The 26,581-nt window shown below is 41.9% G+C and overlaps 1 protein-coding gene across 1 annotated transcript in view; it reads left to right on the top strand.

Moving 5' to 3' along the window:
- The first annotated feature begins 1,139 nt into the window (after window positions 1-1,139).
- The window catches only part of LOC134347544 (cell surface glycoprotein CD200 receptor 1-B-like), a 64,400-nt gene continuing 38,958 nt past the window's right edge, over window positions 1,140-26,581 (top strand). Inside the window, exon 1 of the mRNA XM_063049898.1 lies at window positions 1,140-1,236. The gene's annotated coding sequence lies outside the window, so the exon portion shown is untranslated. The remainder of the gene's footprint in view (window positions 1,237-26,581) is intronic.

Raw genomic sequence — 26,581 nt, 5'->3', positions numbered from 1 at the left:
TTTTGTGTCTTTGCATTATACTGCTGTCACAAAACAATAGATTTCACACCATATAAGATAGTGATACTAAATCTGATTCTGATTATTCTTCGTCTTTTACTCATAGAACATGATGGTGAGCTATCCTCCAAACCTTTTCCAATCATTAGTCATACCATTAGGTTAAGACTCTTGGAACTTGACTCAGTCACAATGAGGATTCAGCAGTACGTTTCCAAGTCAGGGTAATGGACCAGCCCAATGCCACAGGGATTAAGAGGTTGCCTACTTAAATTCAATCCTGACTTCTATGCCTCTTGTAGAGAGTTTACATATTCTCCCTATGGCTATGTGGGTTTCCCTTGTTCTTTGATTTTCTCCCATGCTCTAAAGTTGTACATGTTCATAGGTTAATTGATTTATGTAAACCACCCCCGGTGTAAATTGGTTGAAAGTTAATGGGCATATGTGGAAAAAGTGAGTGAAAGGGATATCGGGGGTGAGGATTGATGGGCATGCTCTGATAATCATCATAGATCCAACCAGACAAATATCGTCCTATGTTAGAATGAAAAACGAGAAATACGAGTGTCTAATGTGGTGGCAACATTGTAGCTAAAAGAGTTCTCACATTCCTGGGTATCCTGTCCTGCTGAGTGTTTGGGACAGGAAAATACCAAACAGATTTTGGATAATAGACAGAAGTTAAACTTCAGTGAAAGCAAATTCTCTACTATGTAAAACATTACGTTTATCATAACTGTTAACTATAAGTGGTACAACATTTGACACGATGAAAATTATCATGTTTCATCGTGAATAGTTGTGGATATTCCTGTCATATCTTAAAGTCTCTGCTTAGCAGTAAATATCATTACAATCATGTTTTTGGAGTAAACTGGAAATAATGATTCCAAAAGTATAGTTTTAATAATGGAAAATATAAATAGTTAACATAAAAGAGAATTAGTCCCACACTTAAAAGATTAAATTGAAGTTCAAATGCACAGTGGTATTTGCTTATATCGGAAAATCCTCCTTCCTCTGGTTTCAACTATGCTGAGCTAGTAACACCTCTGAGTCAGAAAGTTGTGGATCTTGTAATCTTTCACTTCAGTGCAGCTCAGTGGTGCATTTGCTATTTTCAGTGCTGGAGGTGCATTTGTTCAATTGAGGTCTGAACCACATGGGACTATTCAGAACAGAGAATCTTCTTGACATACTGCACTAAGTTCCCTCTCCAAACGACATCAAAAGGTAACGTGCTAGTTATTACAGTGTTGCTGGTAGTGTGAACTGGTGTGTATGCTGATAGTCAAATGTACCGTCACAACAACAATTATCATGATGAAGAGCTGTTGGGATATTTCTGTGAATAGCAATAAGATTTTTAAAAAAACATCATTCTGCATTCATATTCCTACTCCTGTAAATTGATGGCAGAATAAAAAAAATCATTAATGCAAATCACCACAAGATAACGAGCATAAAGTGTTAAAGATAAAAAGACCTGCTGATCACTGGTCTTCAAATTCTTGTAAGGCATATTTTGAAACTAGCTTCCCTTTTTTACTAAAGGGACAGATGTAGATTGATCTACTTCTTAATCACTGGCTCTCTGATCAAAGCCTAGGATTTTTTTCTGGGTTCACACCAGTTGAATTCAAATTGAGAATGTAAAAGAGTAGGAAAGAAGTAGGTCAGTGATGTTACTAGGATATCTATTGTACATAGACACCTGAAGAATTATAGTTCTGGTAGCCTATATAATTCAAAATAATCCATAAATAGCTTTGTACTTAACTTGGAACAATTGCTATATATATTTCTTTATTCCTGTAGAATGGAATTATTTAGGCTGGTCTCTGTAATCATTACAGTGCCATGATTGCAGGCAAGACAAATGTATTTGCTGAGATAGAGATCCATAGCTGATTTTTAAAATAATCCTCAGATACTTCCTAACCTCAATCCTAAAAGGTTTAAAATTGGAAGCCTTTTAGGGAAAGAGGACTCTTACTATAGAAATTACCAAGTAATGAAAAAAAAATTCTACAATAATGCTGAAGTTTTGGATGCCATGAGCAAAACTTATAATTTATTATTAATATCATCATCAACCACTTCCCAACACATCTCTAATCACAGCTTTCATTTGTCTCTTTGGGCCAGGAAGTTTTCTCTTTGCGTGTACAAGATAGATTAATGCAACCTTGGCCGTTGACTAACTGTTATCATTTGCACAATCCAATTCTTTCAAACCGATCTCTTCATTTCGTTGAATTTATCAACTTAGAAACACAAAATAAAGAGGTAAAACAGAGCAAGAGAAAATATTCTTATTGGCAGAAGGATCCAAGAAATGAGGAACAGAGAAGGAAGGCAGTTTGCAAAACAACCAAATTTTTACGGAGCAGTTGTCAGGGTCTGGAATGTATTGCAAGGAGTGACAGGAAAAGTAGTGTCAATTGTAATTTTCTAAGGGGAGCTATATCTGAAAAAGAAAAAAATTGCAGGGCTGAAGTGTGAGAATGATTGGATTGTTCTTACTTAGAACTAGAATGGACTAATGGCCAAATAGTTGCTCCTGCACCACAAGCATTCTGTGCTGTTTTATTCAGATACTTTGGTTCTTCTTAAGCACACGTTTCAGCATTCAGATTCCTAAGGATTTAATAGGTTTTATGATCCAAGTTTGCTGCAAACAATCTGAAATTTTTTCCTATGGCAATTAGTTCTTTGACAATTAGTTGATGTACTGCATCTGCAAAAGAATATTTTTCTTACAAAGTGTACATTTATCATATAATAGAAAATATTCTCAATATAGGAATTTTTTGTATATAACAAAGTCAAGACCCATTTACCACAAATGCTTTCATGTGAAGGAATATTTTAACTCATGTATATTTTGCATTTGTTTCATAGAGCTTCCTTACAGGTATTTATAATTTTTTTCAAATTCCTTTAGAAAGTATAAAGCTATTCAAAAACACTAGTAGGTTTTACAAAGTTTAATGGATGGAAAGCCTAAAATCTTCAAACTAATTTCTTCATTTTGTTGAATTTATCATTTAAAAGCCCATTTGACCTCAGTATCCAAATTCCTCATGCATGCTGTCAGTATATAGCTCCATTACAAGAGCACTAATTCCAGTGGAAGCAGATCTTCCAAGGTATGCTAAGTTTGCTTGCCTGGGCAAGCAAGTTGTTGAGTTAATTTTCACTTACAAATTAAAACTGGTGAATGGAATCTTTCAACTTTGATGGATTTGTCAGGCCATCTGAATTGCAAATCAAAATTTCTGGTCCTGACAACCACGCTGCAGTCATAATACCTGTGTATTTCATTTGTTTGTAATGTTTCAAGCAGAAGGTAATAAATTACAACTTTTACAAGTTGTCCTGGGTAGGTACCTCTCTTCCATTCCCACTTCCACCCCACACATAACAGTATTTAAAGAAAACAGAACATGCTGTTTCACTGACAATATCTGCACTGAATATGATGTCAAATTAAACTGCCTGTTCTGTCTGTAAATCTCCCATATTCTTCCATTCCATTCATATTCAGATGGCTATATTAAACTTTTAAACACCACTATCATACCAGCTTCCACCACTACACCCAGAAGCCCATTACAAACATACACCACTTTTAAAAATAACCTCCCTTAAGCTTTCCTGCCTCACCTTAAATCTATGTCCACTAGTACTTGATATTTCAATCCTGGGAAAAGAGTTCAGACCACCTACCTTGTCCACACGTCTCATAATCTTATACAACTCTCTCAGCCTCTGACAAGTTAGAAAAGAAAAAAAAAACAACCCATGCTTATTCAACCCACGGCTAGTACGAGAGGGCACAGCTTTAAGTTGCTTGGAAGTAGGTACAGAAGAGATGTTGGGGGAAGTTTCTTCTTACACAGAGAGTAGTGAGTGCATGGAATGGGCTGGCGGCGACGGTGGTGGAGACAGATACGATAGGGTATTTTAAGAGACTTCTGGACAGGTACATGGAGCTCAGAAAAATAGAGGGTTATGAGTAACTAGGTAATTTCTAAGGTAAGTACATGTTTAGCATAACTTTGTGAGCTAAAGGGCCTGTATTGTGCTGTAGGTTTTTCTATGTTTATAGTATTTCTTTGTGTCTCATACTTTCTTTCCTGGTAACCTGCACCCTCTCCAAACTCTCGTAAACACAAAATACTTTGCAGATGCTGGGGTCAAAGCAACACTCACAACACGCTGGAGGAACTCAGCAGGTCGGGCAGCATCCGTGGAAAAGATCGGTCAACATTTCGGGCCAGAACCTTTCGTCAGGACTGTAGAGGGAAGGGGCAGAGGCCCTATAAAGAAGGTGGGAGAGGGTGGGAAGGAGAAGGCTGGTCATTTCCAGCTGAAAAACCAGTAAGGGGAAAGATAAAGGGGTGGGGGAGGGGAAGCAGGGAGGTGATAGGCAGGGAAGGTGAAGAAAGAATACGGGAAAACACAATGGGTAGTAGAAGGAGGCGGAACCATGAGGGAGGTGATAAGCAGCTGGGGGAGGGGGCAGAGTGACATAGGGATAGGGGAAGGGAGGGGGAGGGAATTACCGGATGTTGGAGAATTCTATGCCACAGCAGACAGGATCTCTCGGTTGCCACCCACTACAACTCTGCTTCACATTCCCATTCCGATATGTCCATACAAGGCCTCCTCTGCTGCCATGATGAGGCTAAACTCAGGTTGGAGGAGCAGCACCTCATATACCGTCTAGGTAGTCTCCAGCCCCTTGGTATGAACATAGAATTCTCTAACTTCCGGTAATTCCCTCTGCCCCCTTCCCCTATCCCTATGTCACTCTGCCCCCTCCCCCAGCTGCCTACCACCTCCCTCTTGGTTCCGCCTCCTTCTACTACCCATTGTGTTTTCCCCTATTCTTTCTTCACCTTTCCTGCCTATCACCACCCTGCCTCCCCTCCCCCACCCCTTTATCTTTCCCCTTACTGGTTTTTCACCTGGAACTGACCAGCCTTCTCCTTACCACCCTCCCCCCACCTTCTTTATAGGGCCTCTGCCCCTTCCCTCTACAGTCCTGACGAAGGGTTCCGGCCCGAAACATTGACCGATCTTTTCCACGGATGCTGCCCAACCTGTTGAGTTCCTCCAGCGTGTTGTGAGTGTTGCTTCTCTCCCAGCTCTCGACATCCTTCCTTTTCTGGGGCAATCATAACAGCTAACAATACTCCATGACCTGCTATGTACTAAGTCATTCTGACTGTCACTATGATGCCATGTTTTTCCAAATGCATGCCAATCCTATCCCTAAGAATCCTCTCCAATAGCTGAAAGATTATATAATTCTCATCAGCCTATACATTCCTGAATCAACCCCATTTCAGTTTTTGAACATTGGTTACATTCAAGTTGCTTGAGGATGCAAAGGTCTATATCAAAGCCCCACCCTTGCCTCTTTCAATGACAGTGCTAATCGGTTTCTTTCTCCTTAAATAAAGATGGAGCAAGTCCTCGAAAAAATAGCTGAAATAATTGTTCTCGATTCCCAGTATATTGGCTGACTATAAAGGCAAGAATGTTATATCAGATTCAAATTTGGTATTTATAACATGAGATTATGGTTGTTTGGGCATGATGTTGCATCAGAATCAGATTTGTTATCTCTGATTGGGAATATGATTGTTTGGGCACTTGTTTACTGATAGACGTTAGAGTTTCATCATCAAAAGTTAGTGCTGAAGCTTAAATAGGAGATTTACTGGGGTCAATGAGGGCAATGCTGATATTACCTTCAGTCTCAAAGCACTAAATTGGAAAGGAGAAAAGATTCCAAAGCCAGTTCTCCTTGTAAAAGAAGCCAGAGGAGAAGAACTCTAAAAGGAAGAGATGTCCTGCCATGAACTGTCAAGGTTTCTACACCATCTTACAAACGTACACCCTTTACCTCCAAGAAGAATAAGAATGGTACTCATAGAAACAGCACCACATGCATGTTCACTGCAGGTCTTTCATCTTTCTAACCCTTCCCTCCTGCATAGAACTCCATTTTTCTATCATCCTTGTTCCTATCTAAGAGTATCTTAAATGGTCCTCATGTATCTGTCTCTACTACCAACCCAGGCAGGGTATTCCATGCACTCACTACTTACTATGTAAAGAACTTGCCTTTGACATTCCCTCTGCTTTCCTCCAGTCACTTTAAAATTATGACCCCTTGTGTTAGCCATTTCTGCCCTGGGAAAAAGTCTCTGGCTATCTAAAGTTCAAAGTACATTTTCATTATCAAAGTATTTATATATAATACAACCTTGAGATTCATCTCCCAACAGGCAGCCACAAAACCCCGAAACCCAGAAACAAACCCCATGTATATGAAAAAAAGACTGTCTAATGCCCAATGTGCAATTATAAAATATTCATGCAAACAGTAACCACAAGCAAGTCGTGTTTCTGGACTGAAATCTGCAAGAGAGTTCCATAGTTCAGCGCAGCGATCTTAAATGGCCTGTACTTCGCTTTGGGCCCTGACACACTGACCTTTTCAATCTGGCCCAGCTCCATCTGAACATTACTTGCGATGATCGTTTGCCAGAAAAACTGTAGTTACCAAAGTATTTAGTTGCTATCCTTAACAACTCCACTCGATCTATGCCTCTTCTCATTTTGTATACCTCTATCAAGTCACCTCCCAAAGGTGATTTGGTGGAACAAATGAAGAAAAACATAACAAACTAAACAGACAGTTCAAAAAAAATAGCAGAGATGGAAGGATTCAAGTACAAACATATACCTGCTTAAACGATTTAAAGATATATAAGGAGAGCAAAGCATAGCATATGGGACACAGTTGACATTTTCCATCTAATCCAAGTTACCATACTTTAGAAAGGATGTGAAGATACAGAAAGGGTGCATTAAGTGTTAGCTGGAATTACTCCAGAGACCAAAGATTTCAAGTAAAATGTTAGACAAGAGAACTTGAGCAGGTTCTTAATGGAGCAAGAAAGACAGGAAGTTTAATGAAGACACATCAGACTGATTTAGTTAAATTAGTTGGAGGCAACTTTTTCCTGTTGGTAGATGGTATAATTAGAATCAGGTTTATTATCACTCATATAGTGTAGCGAATTTTGTTGTTTTGTGGTAGCAGTACAGTGCAAGGCATAAAAATTACAATTAGATACAAAAAAGAAAATAAATAATGCAAAAGAGTAATTCTAAGGTGGTATTTGTGGGTTCGTGGACTATTGAGAAATCTGATGCAGAGGGGAAGAAGGTGTTTCTAAAATATTGGATGTGGGTCTTCAGTCTCCTATACCCCTCCCCAATGGCAGTGATGAGAAAAGGGCACGTCCCAGGTGGTGAGGCTCCTTGACGATGAAAGCTGGCTTCCTGAGGCACAGATATAAAATTCTGTAAGAAACAAATGCAACAAGAACACATTTTTCCATCAGCAGGTTATTAGGATCTGCAATTAACTTCAAAGTTCAAAGTAAATTTATTATTAAAGTACACATACAGTAAGTCAACATGCACGATCCTGAGATTCATTTTTTTGTGAGCAAGCTCAGTCAATCCAATAGCCATCATAGAATCAATGAAAGACTGCACCGACAATATACAAAAGATGGGACAACAATATGCAAAAGAAATGAACTGTGCAAATAGAAAACGGAAGAAAAAATAATAAATAAGCAATAAATATTGTGAACGTGAGATGAAGAATCCTCAAAAATGAGTCAATAGGTTGTGGAAACAGTTCAGGAATGGAGCAAGTGAAGTTGCGTGAAATTATCGCCTCTGGTTCAGGAGCCTGATGGTTGAGGGTTAATAACTGTTCCTGAACCTGGTAGTGTGAGTCCTGAGGCTCCTGTACCATCTTCCTAATGGCTGGAAATAAAGTGGAATCAAATAAATTAGTGCTTTTAAAAAAGGGAAAGGGCAAGATCTGATAGAGAATAATTTGCAGGTTGTAGAAAACTTCATTTTCATATGAGTTATTGTGGATGGATGAGTGGTTGTGATATGGCGTACTAAACAGAGATCTCACACTAACAGGATGTGCTCTTTGAAGATGCGTTCCCTGACTTCCTTCATTCCACTGAGAACATCCATCCCCTTCAGTAACAAACAACAGGAATTCTGCAGATGCTGGAAATTCAAGCAACACACATCAAAGTTGCTGGTGAACGCAGCAGGCCAGGCAGCATCTATAGGAAGAGGCGCAGTCGACGTTTCAGGCCGAGACCCTTCGTCGTCTCGGCCTGAAACGTCGACTGCGCCTCTTCCTATAGATGCTGCCTGGCCTGCTGCGTTCACCAGCAACTTTGATGTGTGTTCCTTCAGTAACAAGTTCTATTTTGTATCTTCTCCACTAACACAGTATTCAAAGTTATACCATTTATAGCAATTCCGAATAATCAGTGGCAAGAAGCTGCAATCCATCTCGTTATGAAGAGATGCAGCCCATCATTAAGTTGCCCAGACCAACTTTAAGTGCTGCAAATTAGTTACGATGCTGAACCCCACAACCGAGGTGCTCTGCTGATGATAAACCTGGTTAGAGCTGCCACATGTAGCAAATGCAAAAATGAGCTGGCATTTCCAAGTTACTGCACCAAATGGTAAGTGAACTTAGTCCACACTCACACCCCCCATTCTTCCCACAACCACATTTTAGAGCTGCAGATCTGCAGCTTTGATCACTTGAGATTATCTGCCAAAGTGCCCCATGAGGTTAAAGGGACATTAGAGCCCAGTATGCCTGAAATGACTGTTCCCCACATCCTGCCCCTTGGCTTCCCTGATGGGTTTAAAATACTCATTACCAAAGGTCATTGATCTGTTTTACGTGTCTCCAATGATCAGAAAAATGGTAAAGGTTGTCCAAATAAGATAATAAAAAACCCTAAAATATCATTTCATCTTAAATTACCAGATAATACTCAATAAACTAAAGAATAAACAAATAATCCATTTGTCAATTTAATTAAAGTTGGTATTCAGTTCAGAATCTGAATGAGTTTTATTATCACTGACTTACATCAAGAAATTTCAGATGAATGGGGTTGTGCTGCATACCCTTCTGGTCTCTAACCTCAGGATGTCCACTGGCGAGGCAGAGGTTATTTGCATCAGCATGTGGCCCTGCCACAGTTTGGCTCTGGTGTACTTACTGTAGCCTGTAGGTGTGAAATTCAGAAGCAAGCCGATCCGAGAAAGATTTCCTGAGTGATTTTCTATGGAATTGCCAGTCAAAAAGCAAGCATGTTGAGGCTTATTGTGCTGCCTATATGGGGAAACTAACAGGCATTGGTGAAGTAACCCAACTTAGACCCTTGAGGCACAGTCAAGATGCAAAATTTGCTTGTACCTGCATCATTGAAGGTTGTGGTGAGAATGGGCAAGGTAAAAGTAGATGCAGACAACTTACTGGCACTGTCATTGTGATAAAGAGCTTTGAGAGGTTGGTAATGAAGCATATCAACTCCTGCCTGATAAATAACTTGGTTCTGTTCCAACTTGCCTACTCATCACAACAGGTCAACAGCAGATGCCATTTCATTGGCTCTCCTCAGCTCTGGAAATTCTGGACAATGAAGGTGCATGCATCAGGATGCTCTTCATTGACTACAGCTCAGCTTTTAACACTATCAATCCTTTGAATCTAATCAATAAGGTCCAAGACCTTGGCTTCAATGCCTCTTTGTGCAATTGGATACTCGATTTCCTCACTTGCAGACCCCCAGTCAGTTCAGATTGACAACAACGTCTCCTCCACAATTGCCATCAATGCAGGTGCACCACAAGGCTGTGTGCTTCGCCCTCTGTTCTACTTGCTTTATACTTAGAACTGTGAATATAAGTGAAGCTCCAATGCCATATTTAATTTTGCTGACAGCACCACTGTTGGCCAAATCAAAGGTGGTGACAAATCAGCATACAGGAAAGAGATTGGGAATCTGGCTGAGTGATGCCATAACGACAACCTTTCACTCAACGTCAGTAAGACCAAAGAGCTGATTATTGACTACAGTAGGAAGAAACCAGAGGACCATGAGCCAGTCCTCATTAGGGGATTGGAGATGAAAAGGGTTAATAATTTTACACTCAGTGGCCACGTTATTAGATATATTTTGTATCAAATAAAGTAATCAAATATGTTTGTGGTCTTCCACAGCTGTGGCCATCCACTTCAAGGTTTGACATGTACTGCATTGAGAAATGCTCTTCCGCACACCACTGTTATAACATGTGGTTATTTCAGCTATTGTTGCCTTCTTGTCAGCTTGAACCAGTCTTGACATTCTCCCCTGATCGTTAACAAGATTAACAAGGTATATTTGCCCACAGAACTGCCACTCACTGGTCATTATTTTTTTTGATTTTGTTTTTGCACCGTTTTCTTCAAACTTTAGAGACCATTGTGGGAGAAATGGTGTGAGAAACAGCTTCTGAGGTACTCAAACCACCTGTCTTGGCACCAACAATTATACAACTCTCAATGTCACTTCAATCACATTCCTTCCCCATTCTGATATTTGGTCTGATCAACAACAGAACATCTTGACCATGTCTGCAAGCTTGTATGCATTGAGTTGCTGCCACATAATTGGCTGATTAGAAATTTGCATTAATTGGATTGTACGGTGTACCTAAAGTGGCAACTAAGTGTAAATTGCAACTTGTTATTACTTCAGACGTTCTTTCCTGGGAACAATACATGGATGCTGTTACTTTCTTGAAAGTTTGCACATATTCTGCATGTCATCAAAAACGTTGATAAACTTCCAAAGGTGCACAGTGGATAGTATTCTAACTGGTTGCATCATGGACCAGTATGGAAACACCAATATCTAAGAATGGGGGGAGAAAACCTATAAAAAGTAATGGACATAGTCTAGTACATCACAGGAAAAAGCCCTCCACAACACTGAGCACACCTAAAAGGCATGCTGACACAATAAAACAGCATCCATCATCAAGGACCCCCATCATTCGGTCATGTTCTCTTCTCAGTGCTGCCATTGGGAAGGAGGTACAGCCAACTTAGTTTCCACACAACCAGATTCAGGAACATATATTACCTTTCAACCTTCAAGCTCCTGAACTATTGTAGATAACTTAGTTCATCTCAACACTGAAATGATTCCACAACCTATGGACTCACTTTTAAGGTCTCAACAACTCATGTTCTCAACATTATTTATTTATTTTGTATTTGCACAGCCTGCCTTCTTTTGCTCATTTGTTTTTTGTCTTTGTCTGTAGCTTTTCATTGATTTTATTGTATTTCTTTGTTCTACTGTGAATGCCTGCAATAAAATGAATCTCGGGGTAGTATATGGTGACATATGTACTTTGATAATTACTTTGAACTTTGTCAGTTCTGCAAATACAATTTCTCCTGACAGAATACATTCCAAAAAGGGTAAAATTATAGAAGTTCACACCACAATTATTCAGTGTTCTTTAGGTGAATTGCAAAATACAAGCATCACTGCTCATGAATGAGGAGAATAGCAAAAGCTGTTTAAACCTCATGATGTATTGTGCTTGTTTCTAAACTCTACAATTTAGAAAAGGATGCAAAGCCTTGAAATAGGAATGATGTTTTGTAGGATCACCATGAGCTTAATGGACTGAATGACCTCCTCCTGTCTTGTCTCAATCTGTATTATGTATGTTGAAAATGTTTGGAGATCAGCTCTACAATTAAAACCTTGTGGAGGATGCATGTGCAGTACCCATTCTCCTGGTACATTCATTAGCTTTGTATAGCAAGTCAGACTCACTACTCAACCTGTAAATATAATTCTTTAACAAGTAAGCTTGCTCTTACAGAAAGCCACTACGATTTAAAAAAAAAGATTTCTTTTGAAGATAAATCCTCAACTAGAAAGTGTGGAAATGTAACAAAGGCTTTAAATATTACCTTTCTTGTCCTGACTTAGGCATTAATTACTAAAGGAACTCAACAAAAAGCAAACAAAAGCAGGGCTGATCCCTTCTGTCATTAGATGTACCCAAGGAAATTGCTTTTCTGCCATTGACAATGTATACGTTCGTGGTGAGTCAAACTGAGTGTCAAAAATGGAGTAGATCTTCATTGCAAAAGTAACTTAACATCTAGTTTTTGTCTGAAGCTGCTTTACTGTAGTGTAAAAAAACTACCATTTATGTGGCACCCTGCACTTGGATAGGACAGTCTTGTCACAGTGCCAAAAACAGGAATAAAATACAAGAATAGTAACTGGTTTTAGTCTTATTAGTACAATTACAGATGTATTCCCCTCAGCAGAACTTAATAGTCAAAAAACTGTTTTGTATTTGACTAGATAATGCAAAGGTTTAATAAACTTAATGATAATGTTAAATTCTACCAAGAGTCTGTGCAACAAAGTCAGCCATTTTGAATGGCCTGGCTGGTCTCTCTCTATATTCACACTACAAGCAGGCTTTGTCCAAGTCCTCTTCATCTAATATCAACTTACCTTTCTATTCTGTTATTTTTTCCATCTTATCTAATTTCTAGTCCTACTATATTCATACAGAACCTTATGGCTTCACTTGATCACTGAAACACTTCTGAAATAATGTAATTGAAAAGTAACAATAAACATAGTGCTTTTTATTTTGTTTGTTTGGTGAGACCAACAGCAGAGGAGCTGCACACCTTCTGTTCTTATGAGGACCAGGCCCCCATGCCGTGTGGTAGCCTGTTGCAGTTGCCCAAGGGAGGAGATGCCAGAGGCACTGTAGCACGATAGACATTGATGCTGGATTGAGTATTGGCCACTCCCTTTGGTGCCGCCCTGCAAGTGTTCGCTTGGGGGAAGACAAATCAGATTGCATTTGTCTGCGGTTGAGAAACTGCTATATACTTCTTGCAGAAACGTGGCTCCAGGTCAGCATCCCATGCACCATCAATCTACAGGATATGACACTTAGGGACCTGGGCTATATTTTTTGTGTGATTACGTTTTATTGTTATGGAAACTATATGTGCTATATGTGATCTGTGCTGCGGGTGACTGTTGATACTGTTTTGCACCTTGGTCCCGGAGCAGCACGGTTTTGTTTTGCTGTATTCATGAGTATGGTCAAACGACAATTCAACTTGAACTTATCTCATTAGCATAGCCATTTCATCACTATTTGTGAGTCTCTACCATTGTTTTTCTATATTGATATAATCTCAGCACTGAACCCACATTAATTGTCTTATATTTGCCCAATGAATTGTTATGTGGAAGGCATAGCCTGAATAAGGTGTGAAAGTACTTCCACTAATAACTTGAAATTGGTCATGTTTAAGGTCAAATGTGTTCAAGACCTTTGAGTTCAGAGCAGGGAGTGGTAACAATGGGATACGTTTCTCAAAGCTCCAAAAGGACCACAACCTCGTCATGGTTTGGAGGCTTGAGTACCTCAATGACCCGAGGAGCTTTGCTGGCTGGAGTCAGGACTTTATGCTTTGGCTCCTAGTAGGATCACCCATTCCAAACAGGTCAAAGAGTAGAAGGCAGAGTAAGGTCCACCAGGTTCCAGGGTTCAGCTCAGGATTACTAAACCTGACTGGTACAACAAAAAGCAATGAAGTGAGGCAGTATTCCTGAGTCTCCACCCAGGTTTTTATGACTGACAGGAGGGAAAAACAAGAGGAAGCTACTGACGCGATGGAGAAAGCTGTGAACATCACCAGAGATGGAGGGCTTTCATTGCTGCCTTAAATGCCAGTGGTGTTATGGGCAAAAGAGAGATATTTATCAAAATGACCCACATTAAAAATACACTAAATGGCTGCTTTCTCTACTGTTATTTTTCTAGGGATGAATGTTGAACAAAATTTTAAACTTTTAGACTGTTGGTTATGAATATAGATAGAGTGCTTATCGACTTGGTAAAAATAGTTCAAAGTAGAACATCATTATATTTATTAAATGTGGTTAAGTAGAAGCTGGCACTGAAAATGAACAACTGGCTAAAATGCTAATACAATTTGTTTGAACAGCTGCCACGTGTAAGAAAATAATTGGTGCTAATACCCTCAGTGACATCAGACACAATTTGGTTGAAAAACTGTTAAGAAATTTTAATTCTGGATCTGTTGTTTTTGCCCAAGCTATTTTGTGCTGTTATGTCTGACCCAATTACAGAAACTAAAATTGACTGTTGCTAGGATTCAGAGCCAAGGGGGGAGAAAAAGGGAGTAAATCCTGAGAGCCATTTTCTAATTATTCATTTGAAATAAAATCAATAAATTAGTAGCACTGTCACCTCTTTGCCCATTGTCCTAATTTTCAAGTCCTTCTGCAGCCTTTCTGCTTCCTCAACATTAGCAGCCCCTCCACCTATCTTCATATTGAACTCAATCTTGGCCACAACGCCATCAATTCCTTCATTTAAATGATTAACATATAGCGTAAGAAGCATCCCAGGACAGACCACTGTGGAACACCACTAGTTACAGTCAGCCAATCTGAAAAGAATCTCTTTATTCTCACTCTTTGGCTAACCGACCTATAATTTCCTTTCTTCTGCCTTCCTCCTTTTTTGAAGAGAGAAGTGAAATTTGCTATTTTCCAGTCCTCTGGAACCATGCCAGAAATGATTGATTTTTGAACAATCATTACTAATGCCTCCACAATCTCTTCGTCTACCAACTTTAGAACCCTATGGTGTAGTCCATCTGGTCCAGGTGACTTATCTACCTTCAGAAATTTCAGTTTCCAAAACATCATATCTCTGGTAATAGCAACTGCACTCATCTTTGCCCCTTGACACCCTCGAACTCTCTGCATATTACTAGAGTCTTTCACAGGGAAGACTAATGCAGGCTACATATTCAATTCGTCTGCCATTTCCTTATCCCCTGTTACTATTTCTCCAGTATCATTTTCCAGCGGTCCAATATCTACTGTCACTTCTATATATCTGGAAAAAAAACATTTGGTATAAATTTTGATATTATTGGCCAGCTTACCTTCATATTTCATCTTCTCATAAGACCATACGACATAGGAGCAGAATTAGCACATTTGGGCCATCGATTCTGCTCTGCCATTCAATCATGGTTGATCTCTTTTCCCTTCCTCTGCCCCACGCCCTGACCTTCTCCCCGTAGCCTTTGATACTGTATCCAATCAAGAAACTATCAATCCCTACCTTAAATACGTCCAACGAACTGGCCTTCACAGCTGCCTGTAGTAATAAATTCCACAAATTCATCACTCTCTGGCTAAACAAATTTCTCCGCATCTGTTTTAAATGGACACCCCTCTATCCTGAGGCTGTACCATCTTGTCCTAGTCTTCCCACCATGGGAAACATCCTTTCCACATCTACTCTATCTAGGACTTTCAACATTTGAAAAGTATCAATGGAATACCCACTGGTCCTTCTAAATTCCAGTGAGTACAGCTATCAAAAGTTCCTCATATGATAACCCTTTCATTCTCGGGATCATCCTTGTGAACCTCCTCTGAACCCTCTCCATTGCCAGCACATCTTCTCTTGGGGATAAGGAGCCCAAAACTGCTCACAGTACTCAAGGTGAGGCCTCACCAGTGCCTTATAAAGCCTCAGCATCCCATCCCAGCTCTTGCATTCTAGACCTCTTGAAGTGAATGCTAATGTGCATTTGCTTTCCTCACCACCGGCTCTAACTGCAAGTTATCCTTTAGGATTTTCTGCACAAAGACTCCTAAGTCCCTTTGCATCTCAGATTTTTGGATTTTCTCCCCATTTAGAAAATAGTCTGCACATATATTTCTATTACCAAAGTGCATGACTAAGCATTTTCCAGGATTGAATTTCAATCGCCACTCTCTTGCCCATTCTCTTAATCTATCTAAGTCCTTCTAGAGCCTACCTGTCTCTTCAACACTACATGTCCCACCAGTAATCTTCATAACATCTGCAAACTAGGCAACAAAGTCATCTATTCCATCATCTAAATCATTGATATACTGCATAAAAAGAAGTTGTCCCCACACTGACTCCTGTGGAACGCCACTAGTCACTGGCAGCCAACCACACAAGGATCCTTTTATTCCCACTCGCTGCCTCCTACCAATCAGCCAATGCTCTAACCATGCAAGTAACTTTCCTGTAATACCATGGGTTCTTAACTTGATAAGCAACCTTGTGTGTGGCACCTTGTCAAAGGCTTTCTGAAATTCCAAATATCCAAATCCACTACATCCCCTTTATCTATCCTACATGTAATCTCCTCAAAGAATTCCAACAGGTTCATCAGGCGAGATTTTCCCTTGAGGAAACCATGCTGACTTTGTTCTAAATTGTCCAGTGTCACCAAGTACTTCACAACCTCACCCTTAACAATTGACTCCAACATCTTCCCAACCACTGCGTTCAGGCTAACTGATGTATAATTTCCTATCTATTGCCTTAGATTGGAGTGGCGTTTGCAATTTTCCAGTCCTCTGGCACCATGCCAGAGTCCAATGATTTCTGAAAGATCATTACTAATGCCACCACAATCTCTACTGCTACCTCTTTCAGAACCCTAGGGTGCAGTTCATCTGGTCCAGGTGACTTCTGTACCCCTGGGTCTTCCAGCTTTTTTGAGCACCTTCTCCCTTGTAATAGTAACTGCACTCACTTCTCTTCCCTCACACCCTTCAATGTTTGGTACACTGCTAGTGTCTTCCACAGTGAAGGCTGATGCAAAGTATTCATTTAGTTCATCTGCTATCTCCTTGTCCTCTGTTATTATTTCTCCGGCCTCATTTTCTAGTAGTCCTTTATCCACTCTCATCTCTTATTTTTACATACTTGAAAAAGCTTTTACCATCCACTTGGATATTGTTTGCTAGCTTGCTTTCATATTTCATCTTTACCCTCCTCATGATTCTTTTAATTGTTCTTTGTAGGTTTTTAACTGCTTCCCAATCCTCTGTCTTCCCACTATTTCTTTCTTTATTATAAGTCCTCTCTTTTACTTTTACATTAGCTTTGACTTGTCAGCCACGGTTGTCCTATTTTGCCATTTGAGTATTCTTTATTTTTCTGAATACATCTATCCTGCACCACCTTCATTTTTCCCAGAAACTCTCACCATTTCTGCTCTGCCATCATCCCTGCTGGCATCTTCCAATTCAGTTTGACTAACTTCTCTCTCATACCACTGTAATATCCTTTACTCCACTGAAATACTGCTATGTCAGACTTTACTTTTTCCCCATCAGATTTCAGGATGAACTCAATCATATTGTGATCTCTGCCTCCTAAAGGTTCTTTTACCTTAAGCTCCTTAATCATTTCCAGTTCACTACATAACACCCAATTTAGTATAGCTAATACCCATGCCCCTTATGTTTTTTTATATATATGCCCTCTGTTGGTTTATAAAAGCTTCCCAATCCTCTAACCTCCCACTAATTTTTACTGTATTATCTGCCCTCTCTTTTGTTTTTGTGGTGCATTTGACTTCATTTGTCAGCCAATTACACCATCCTGCCTTTAAAATACTTCCCCACAAACACGAGGAAACCTGCAGATGCTGGAATTTCAAGCAACACACATAAAAGTTGCTGGTGAACGCAGCAGGCCAGGCAGCATCTCTAAGAAGAGGTACAGTCAAAGTTTCAGGCCGAGACCCTTCGTCAGGACTAACTGAAACAAGAGCTAGTAAGAGATTTGAAAGTGGGAGGGGGAGGGGGAGATCCGAAATGATAGGAGAAGCCAGGAGGGGGAGGGATGGAGCCAAGAGCTGGACAGTTGATTGGCAAAAGGGATTTGAGAGGATCATGTGTCAGGAGGCCTAGGGAGAAAGAAAAGGGGGAGGGGGGAAAGCCCAGAGGATGGGCAAGAGGTATAGTGAGAGGGACAGAGGGAGAAAAAGGAGAGAGAAAAAGAATATGTGTATATAAGTAAATAAATAACGGATTGGGTACGAGGGGGAGGTGGGGCATTAGTGGAAGTTTGAGAAGTCAATGTTCATGCCATCAGGTTAGAGGTTACCCAGACGGAATATGAGGTGTTGTTCCTCCGACCTGAGTGTGGCTTCATCTTTATAGTAGAGGAGGCATGGATATACCGACTCTCACAGCTATCTGGACTATTCCTCTTCTCACCCTGTCTCTTGCAAAAATGCCATCCCCTTCTCGCAATTCCTCTGTCTCCGCCGCATCTGCTCTCAGGATGAGGCTTTTCATTCCAGGACGAAGGAGATGTCCTCCTTTTTTAAAGAAAGGGGCTTCCCTTCCTCCACCATCAACTCTGCTCTCAAACGCATCACCCCCATTTCACGCACATCTGCTCTCACTCCATCCTCCCGCCACCCCACTAGGAATAGGGTTCTCCTTATCCTCACCTACTACCCCACCAGCCCCCGGGTCCAACATATAATTCTCCGTAACTTCCACCACCTCCAACGGGATCCCACCACTAAGCACATCTTTCCCTCCCCTCCCCCCGCTTTCCGCAGGGATCGCTCCCTATGCTTTTCCCTTGTCCATTCGTTCCCCCCCCCCCATCCCTTCCCACGGATCTCCCTCCTGGCACTTATCCTTGTAAGCGGAGCAAGTGCTACACATGCCCTTACACTTCCTCCCTCACCACCATTCAGGGCCCCAGACAGTCCTTCCAGGTGAGGCGACACTTCACGTAAGTCAGCTGGGGTGATATACTGCGTCCGGTGCTTCCGATGCGGTCTTCTATATATTAGCGAGACCCGACGCAGACTGGGAGATCGTTTCGCTGAACACCTATGCTCTGTCTGCCAGAGAAAGCAAGATCTCCCAGTGGCCACATATTTTAATTCCACATCCCATTCCCATTCTGATATGTCTATCCATGGCCTCCTCTACTGTACAGAAGAAGCCACATTCAGGTTGGAGGAACAACATCTTATATTCTGTCTGGGTAGCCTCCAACCTGATGGCATGAATATTGACTTCTCAAACTTCTGCTAATTCCCCACCTCCCCCTCGTACCCCATCTGTTATTTATTTATTTATATACACACATTCTTTTTTCTCTCTCCTTTTTCTCCCTCTGTCCCTCTCACTATATCCCTTGCTCATCCTCTGGGCTTCCCCTCCCCTTTTCTTTCTCCCTAAGCCTCCTGTCCCACGATCCTCTCATATCCCTTTTGCCAATCAACTGTCCAGCTCTTGGCTCCATCCCTCCCCCTCCTGTCTTCTCCTATCATTTCGGATCTCCCCCTCCCCCTCTCACTTTCAAATCTCTTACTAGCTCTTCTTTTAGTTAGTCCTGAGAAAGGGTCTCGGCCCGAAACTTTGACTGTACCTCTTCCTAGAGATGCTGCCTGGCCTGCTGCGTTCACCAGCAACTTTGGTGTGTGTTGTTTAGAATACTTCCTCTTGTTTTTGATGTATCTCCTCTGTGCCTTCTGAATTGCTCCTGGAAACTCCTGCCATTGCTTCTCTGCTCTCATCTTTGCTAATGTCCCCTGCCCATCAACTTCGGCCTGCATCTCTCTCGTGCCTCTATAATTCCCTTCACTCCACTATAATACTGATACATCTGATTTTAGCTTCTCCCTCTCAAATCACTGGATGAATTCTATCATATTGTGATCACCGCTTCCCAAGAGTTCCATCACCTTATGCATCCTAATCATACCTTGTTCATTGCACAACACTCAATCCAGAACTACTACTGCCCTAGTGAACTCAAACACAAGCTGCTCCAAAAAATCATCTCAGATGCATTGCACAAGTTCTCTCTCGGGATTCAGCATCAATTTGTTCTTCCCAATCTATCTGCATATTGAAATGCCCAATGACTGATGCAACATTGCCTTGGTGACATGCTTTTTCTATCTCCCACTGTAATTTGGAGACCACAACCTGGCTACTGTTCTGAAGCCTGTAAGTAACTCCCATCAGAGTCTTCTTACCATTGCAGTTTCATAACGTTACCCACAAGGATTCTATATCTTCTGATTCCATATCACCTCTTTCTAAAGATTTCAATTCATTTTTTTACCAGCAGAGCCACTTCTCCTCCTCTCCTTACCAGTCTGTCCCTTCAATAGATTGTGTATCCTTGGATATTAAGCTCCCAACTCCAATAGTCTTTCAACTATGACTCTGTGATACCCACAATGTCATACCCGCCAATCTCTAACTGTGCGACAAGATCAACTACCTTATTTTGTATACTGTGCGCCTTCAAATCTAACACCTTTAGTTCTGTATTTCATCCTTTTCAATTTTGTCTCTCTTACAATGCAACCCATCCCAAAAACTGGAATTTTACACTATCATTTGCTTGTCCTTCCTGATAGTATAGGCTTCCATAAATAAAAACTGTGTGAGGCATTTTATGTTTAAGAAAAACCGTAGCAAATCAATTATTGAATTCCAAAAAACTGAATACAAAGCCCGGTAAAAGTACGTCACATAATTACATCATCACGTCAGGCCAGCTTCTTAAAGTGAACCCCAACTCAATTTAGGAACATGAGAATTATTTATGTTTCCACCAATTACATTACCCTACATAGGCCTTCCCAGAATTTACTAAAACCGGCATTGTGAGTCTGTCCGGAGTTTGGGTAGCAGAACAGTAGGTGCCTCTGGCTCATCCAGAGGTGTGTAGACACACTTATGGTAGTGTCATGATAGCAGGGGCATGGTAATGGAATCCATCAAAACTTGGCTGGTTTAAGGTGATCTACCGAGGGACACTAGGATTTACTCATCTCATCTATGATAAAGTTCTATTATCTCCATTCCAAAATGCGGAATGGGCCATCATAAGGGGGCCTAAGGGGATGCTAGTGTGCATCATGGTGGACAAAAACAAATGAGGTGGAACGTAGGTCAACAGGAACCCTAGAGTGCAGTACACCATGATGGACGGTGGGAATAAGTGTGAAGGAATTGAATTTACTGGGGAGGGTGGAACACTGTTGAGAGGCCAACCAGGCAGTCACGGCATTAGGAATGAAATCACCCCTGGCGTTCGTAATGGCTGTCCGTATACCCACTCAGCCGTGGACAAGTCCAGGTCCTCTTTTGGAGCCGTTCTGAGCACCAACAGGATCCGCAGGAGACAATCATGCCAACACTCAATGGTCAGAGCAGTCTTCAAGGAGCGGTGAAACCACTCGTGTAGGCCATTGGACTGCAGGTGATATGTCATGGTGTGATGCAGCCTAACACTGAGGTTCTGGGCCATCGTAGCCCAGAGAACTGATGTGAATTAGGGACTGTAGTTAGAGGAAATATCAGATAGGGTGCCAAACTGAGTAACCCAGTTGTTGATGAATGCCTAAGGCACGTCTGTGGCCATCGACGATGCATGGTACGGTCCACCATGGAAGTGAGTGAAACTGCAGGAGGGGGAATACAACCAACAAGGTCCACGTTGACATGGTCAAACTATCACTCAGGGACCTCAAAAGGTGCCAGTGGCACCTGGATATGGCTTGATGTTTGCCAGTGGGCACTCCACACAGGCGGCTCTCCAGTCACACTTTTCTAAGGCTGAGTCACACAAACTTTAGTGCAGTTTCTGTGAGGCCTTCCGTCCTGGATGCAATAGTCCACGTATGGTGTTAGAAACAGTCCACCTCCAGTTTGTGGGCATGATGGGGCATGGACAGCTGTTTGGGACAGCACACAGGAGAGAAACCCTAGCTTCCCCACACTTCATGTCAGCCAACTGCAGGTTTGTGACTCCTGTTGTGAAGCCTGGATCTCTAGGTCAGTAGCATGGTCAGCTGCCTTGCCAGCACAGTCAACCCCTATGTGTAAAGTCTCAATGGCTGGTCATGAGAGACAACCAGCCACAGCATTTTCTTTTCTCCCTGATATGTTGTATATCCATTGTGAACTCTAATATGGAGGCCAGGTGGCATTGCTGCCATGCAGACCAAGGATCTGATACTTTAGCCATCACATGTACGAGGGGGTTCATGGTCAATGAACGCTGTGAAATGGCGATCCTCTAGAAGCAAACAAAAATGGCAGACAGCGTGATACAGACTGAGAAACTCACGGTCAAATGTACTATGCTTCCTGAAGGGCGGAATGGAACTGCTGGCTGAAGAAAACGGGTGGCCACTGGAAGATCTTTATCTGACATAGCTGTTCGGTGAAAAGCTCTCCCAATCTAAGTCGGGTCTCACTGATATACAGGAGGCCACACTGGGAGCACTGGATACAATAGATGACGCTGACAGACTCACAGGAGAAGGCTCACCTCACCTGGAAGAGCTAGCTGGGGTCCTAAATGGTAATGAGGGGGGAGGGGGAGGGGTAGGTGTAGCAGTTGATCGGCTTGCAAGGAGAAGTGCCAGGAGGGAGATCAGTGGGGAGGGTTGAATGGACAAGAGAGCTGCGTAGGGAGAGATCCCTGTGGAAAGCAGAAATTGGGGGGGGGGAGGGGAGAGAAAGTTGTACTAAGTGGTGGGATCCCATTGGAGATGGCAGAAGTTACGGAGAATTATGTGCTGAATGCGGAGGCTGGTGGGGTAGTGGGTGAGGACAAGAGGAACCCTATCCCTGGTGGATTTTTCACTCATCTGCCCTCACCCCAACCTCCCGCCACACCACCAGGGACAGGGCTCACTGAGCACAGAAAAGCAGAATCTCCCACTGGCAACCCATTTCAATTCCACTTCTCATTCCCATTTCAACATGCCAGTCCACGGCCTCCTCTACTGCCACGATGAGGCCACACTCAGGTTAGAGGAGCAACACCTTGTATCCCATCTGAGTGGCCTCCAACCTGATGGCATGAACATCGATTTCTCAAACTTCCAGTAATGGTTTCCCCCACTTCTACTTCACCATTCCGCATTCCCATTTACTTCCCCTCCCATTTCACCCATCATCCACGACTTGTATTTCTTCCCCACCTTCTTTCCCTGACTTCTCACCTTCTTTTCTCTAGTCCTGCTGAAGGGTCTCATTCAAAACGTCTTTTCCCCAGGTGCTGCCTGCCCTGCTGAGTTCCTCCAGCATTTTGTGTGTGTGTGTGTTGCTTGAAATTATCCCTTATTGTTTAAGAGCCTGATGGTTAAACACCTGTTCTTGAACCTGGTGATGCAAATCCTGAGGCCCTTCTCCCTTCTACCTGATGGCAGCAGTGAGAAGAGAGCATGACTGGGTGGTGGGGATCACTGATGATGGATGCTGCTTTTCTGCGACAAAGTTTCATGTAGATGTTCTCAATGGTTGGGAGGGCTTTACCCATGATTGACATAGCGGGCCAAATCCACTACTTGTAGGATATTCCATTCAAGGGCATAGGTGTTTCTGTACCATGCTGTGATGTAGCCAGTCAATATACTCTCCACTACACATCTATAGAAGTTTATCAGCATTTTGCATGTCTTGCAGAATCTTCACAAACTCTTCAGGAAGTAGAAGTTCTGCTGTGCTTTGCAATTGCACTTGCGTTCTGGCCTAGGACAGGCCTTCTGAATCAGTAACACTTAAGAATTTGAAGTTGCTAACCCTCTCCACCTCTGACCCTCCAACGAGGATTGGGTCATGGGCCTCGAATTTCTTTCTCCTGAAGTCTACAATCAGCTCCTTGGTCTTGCTGATATCGAGTGAGAGGCTGTTGTTATGACACCACTTAGACAAATTTTCAGTCTCCCTCCCATATGCTGATTTATTACTACATTTGATTAGGCCCAAGAAAGTGGTGTCATCAGAAACTTGAATACTGTATTGGAGCTGTGCTTAGCCACACAGTCATAAATGTAAAGCGAGTAGAGCAGCGGACTAATCACACAGCCTTGTGGTGCAGCTGAGCTGATGAAGTTCATGAAGAAGATGTTGTTGCCAATCCAAACTGACTGGGGCTGCAAGTGAGGAAATCCAGGAGCCAATTACTCAAGGAGGTATTGAGGCCAAGGTTTTATTGATTAAGTTTTAAGGGAATGATGGTATTGGGTGCAGAGCTGTAATCAAAAAACAGCATCCTGGTACTGTATGTGCATCTTTGTCCAAATGTTCCAGGATTGAGTGAAGAGACAATGAGATTAGATTAGATTAGATTCAACTTTGTTGTCATTGTGTCGAGTACAGATACAAAGCCAATGAAATGCATTCAGCATCTGATCGAAAATGCAAAGAATAGTGTTATTTACAAAATAACTGCAAATAAAAAAAGTGCTACAGCACACAAATATAAAAGTACTGAGACAGTACAATACGGATGCAATACTGCTTAACGCTGTGATGTGAGGTTCAGCAGGGTCACAGCCTCAGGGAAGAAGCTCTTCCTGTGCCTGCTGGTGCAGGAGTGGAGGCTCCTGTAGCACCTACCGGATGGGAGGAGAGTAAAAAGCCCATGGTTATGGATGGTATCTGCAATGGACCTGTTGCACTGGTAGGCAAATCGAAACGGATCCAAGTGGCCTCCCAGACAGGAGTCGATATGTTTCATTACCAAATAAGGATGGCATTGGAAAACTCAAACATAAAGGGTAAAAAAGTGTTAATTTAAAATGCCACACCAAAGTTTGCAAAGAAGGCCCAGTTCCTTATACCATCTGTGATAAAGTAGCCAGTGAGCTAGATTGCATGGAGGATGAAGGAATTCTTTTCAAGGTTGAGTAGAGCCCATGGGCAACACCAGTGGTCCCAGTAGCCAAGAAGAATGGGTCTATCAAAATCGGTGGTGATTTAAAGGTTACCATCTGTCCTCTGCCCAGGAGAGAGGAAATTTTTGCAAACCTTTCTGGAGCAAAATACTTCAGCAAAGAGCCCTTAGCTGAGGCCTACATGCAGATGGTGATGGCAGAAGAATCCAAAATGTTTCTCACCATAAACGCTCACAAAGGGCCTTATCGCTAAAATGGGCTTATTTTTGTAGTAGCACCTGCACTCATGTAGAAAGCAATGAATCAAGTGCTGCATGGTTACTCAAGCACTCAGTGTTAACTGGATGACATCATTGTTACTGGTAAGGATGAAAAGGATCATCTCTAAAGCTTCAAGATAATGCTAAAAAGATTGGAAGATAATGTGCTCAGAACATGACATGATAAGGGTAAATTCTTGAAAGCAAACCTCACTTACAGCATTCACAAGTGTGCTGAGAAAATTCAAGCAAGGTCAAAAGATTTGTCAATTACTGTAACAGGTTCGTGCCAGAGCTGTCTATTTTGCTCCACCACTTGAACTCAATACAACAGCATGGAAAGAAATGGTAATGGACAAAGCAGTGTGAGATGGCTTTTAAAAAGAGTAAAGAAATGGTGACATCAGACACTGTACTGACACATTATGATCCATAGTGTCCACTGAAGCTTGTCTGTGATGCCTCACCTTATGATATAGGTGCTGTCCATGTCACATAATATGAGAGATGGAAGTGAATGCGCTATAGCCTTTGCATCATGTACCCTTACCGTTGCAGAGAAAAATCATGCATGGATTAGTAGAGAGGCTTCAAGTCTGGTTTGGGGTGTAAAACGTTTCAACCAGTACTTGTATGCGAGAGAGTTTACCACATTCCTGATCATCAATCCCTGGTGCTCCACTAACAGCAGTAGCACAAGTGCAGAGATGGGCTCTGTTTCTTGCAGGACACATTTACAAAATTGAATTCAAGAGGACGACTAATCATAGAAATACTGATGGATTTTCCTGTTTGCCCTAGACAAAGGAAATAGCAGAAAATTTACAAAAAAAAACACTCCTCTTGGCGTATTCTCTTCAATGCCAATCAAAAGTCTCCCTATTACGGCAGAGATGATCTAAATGGAAACTAGAAAAGACCCTACGCTGTGTCACCCAAAATGGCTGGAATTTGCAGCTGAAGTTCTACTTCCATCACTTTTACCAGTACCAAGATAGTCATAGTCATAGTCATAGTCATAGCCATACTTTATTGATCCCGGGGGAAATTGGTTTTCGTTACAGTTGCACCATAAATAATAAATAGTAATAGAACCATAAATAGTTAAATAGTAATATGTAAATTATGCCAGTAAATTATGAAATAAGTCCAAGACGAGCCTATTGGCTCAGGGTGTCTGACCCTCCAAGGGAGGAGTTGTAAAGTTTGATGGCCACAGGCAGGAATGACTTCCTATGACACTTTGTGTTGCATCTCGGTGGAATGAGTCTCTGGCTGAATGTACTCCTGTGCCCAAACAGTACATTATGTAGTGGATGGGAGACATTGTCCAAGATGGCATGCAACTTGGACAGCATCCTCTTTTCAGACACCACCGTCAGAGAGTCCAGTTCCATCCCCACAACATCACTGGCCTTACGAATGAGTTTGTAGATTCTGTTGGTGTCTGCTACCCTCAGCCTGCTGCCCCAGCACACAACAGCAAACATGATCACACAGGCCACCACAAACTTGTAGAACATCTTCAGCATCGTCTGACAGATGTTAAAGGACCTCAGTCTCCTCAGGAAATACAGACAGCTCTGACCCTTCTTGTAGACAGCCTCAGCGTTCTTTGACCAGTCCAGTTCATTGTCAATTTGTATCCCCAGGTATTTGTAATCCTCCACCTTGTCCACACTGACCCCCTGGATGGAAACTGGGGTCACCAGTGCCTTAGCTCTCCTCAGGTCTACCACCAGCTCCTTAGTCTTTTTCACATTAAGCTGCAGATAATTCTGCT

This window comes from Mobula hypostoma, chromosome 6 (assembly GCF_963921235.1).
Source record: "Mobula hypostoma chromosome 6, sMobHyp1.1, whole genome shotgun sequence".
NCBI lineage: Eukaryota > Metazoa > Chordata > Chondrichthyes > Myliobatiformes > Myliobatidae > Mobula > Mobula hypostoma.
The sequence above is the reverse complement of the archived record's forward strand: the minus strand, read 5'-3'. Positions and strand labels throughout refer to the sequence as shown.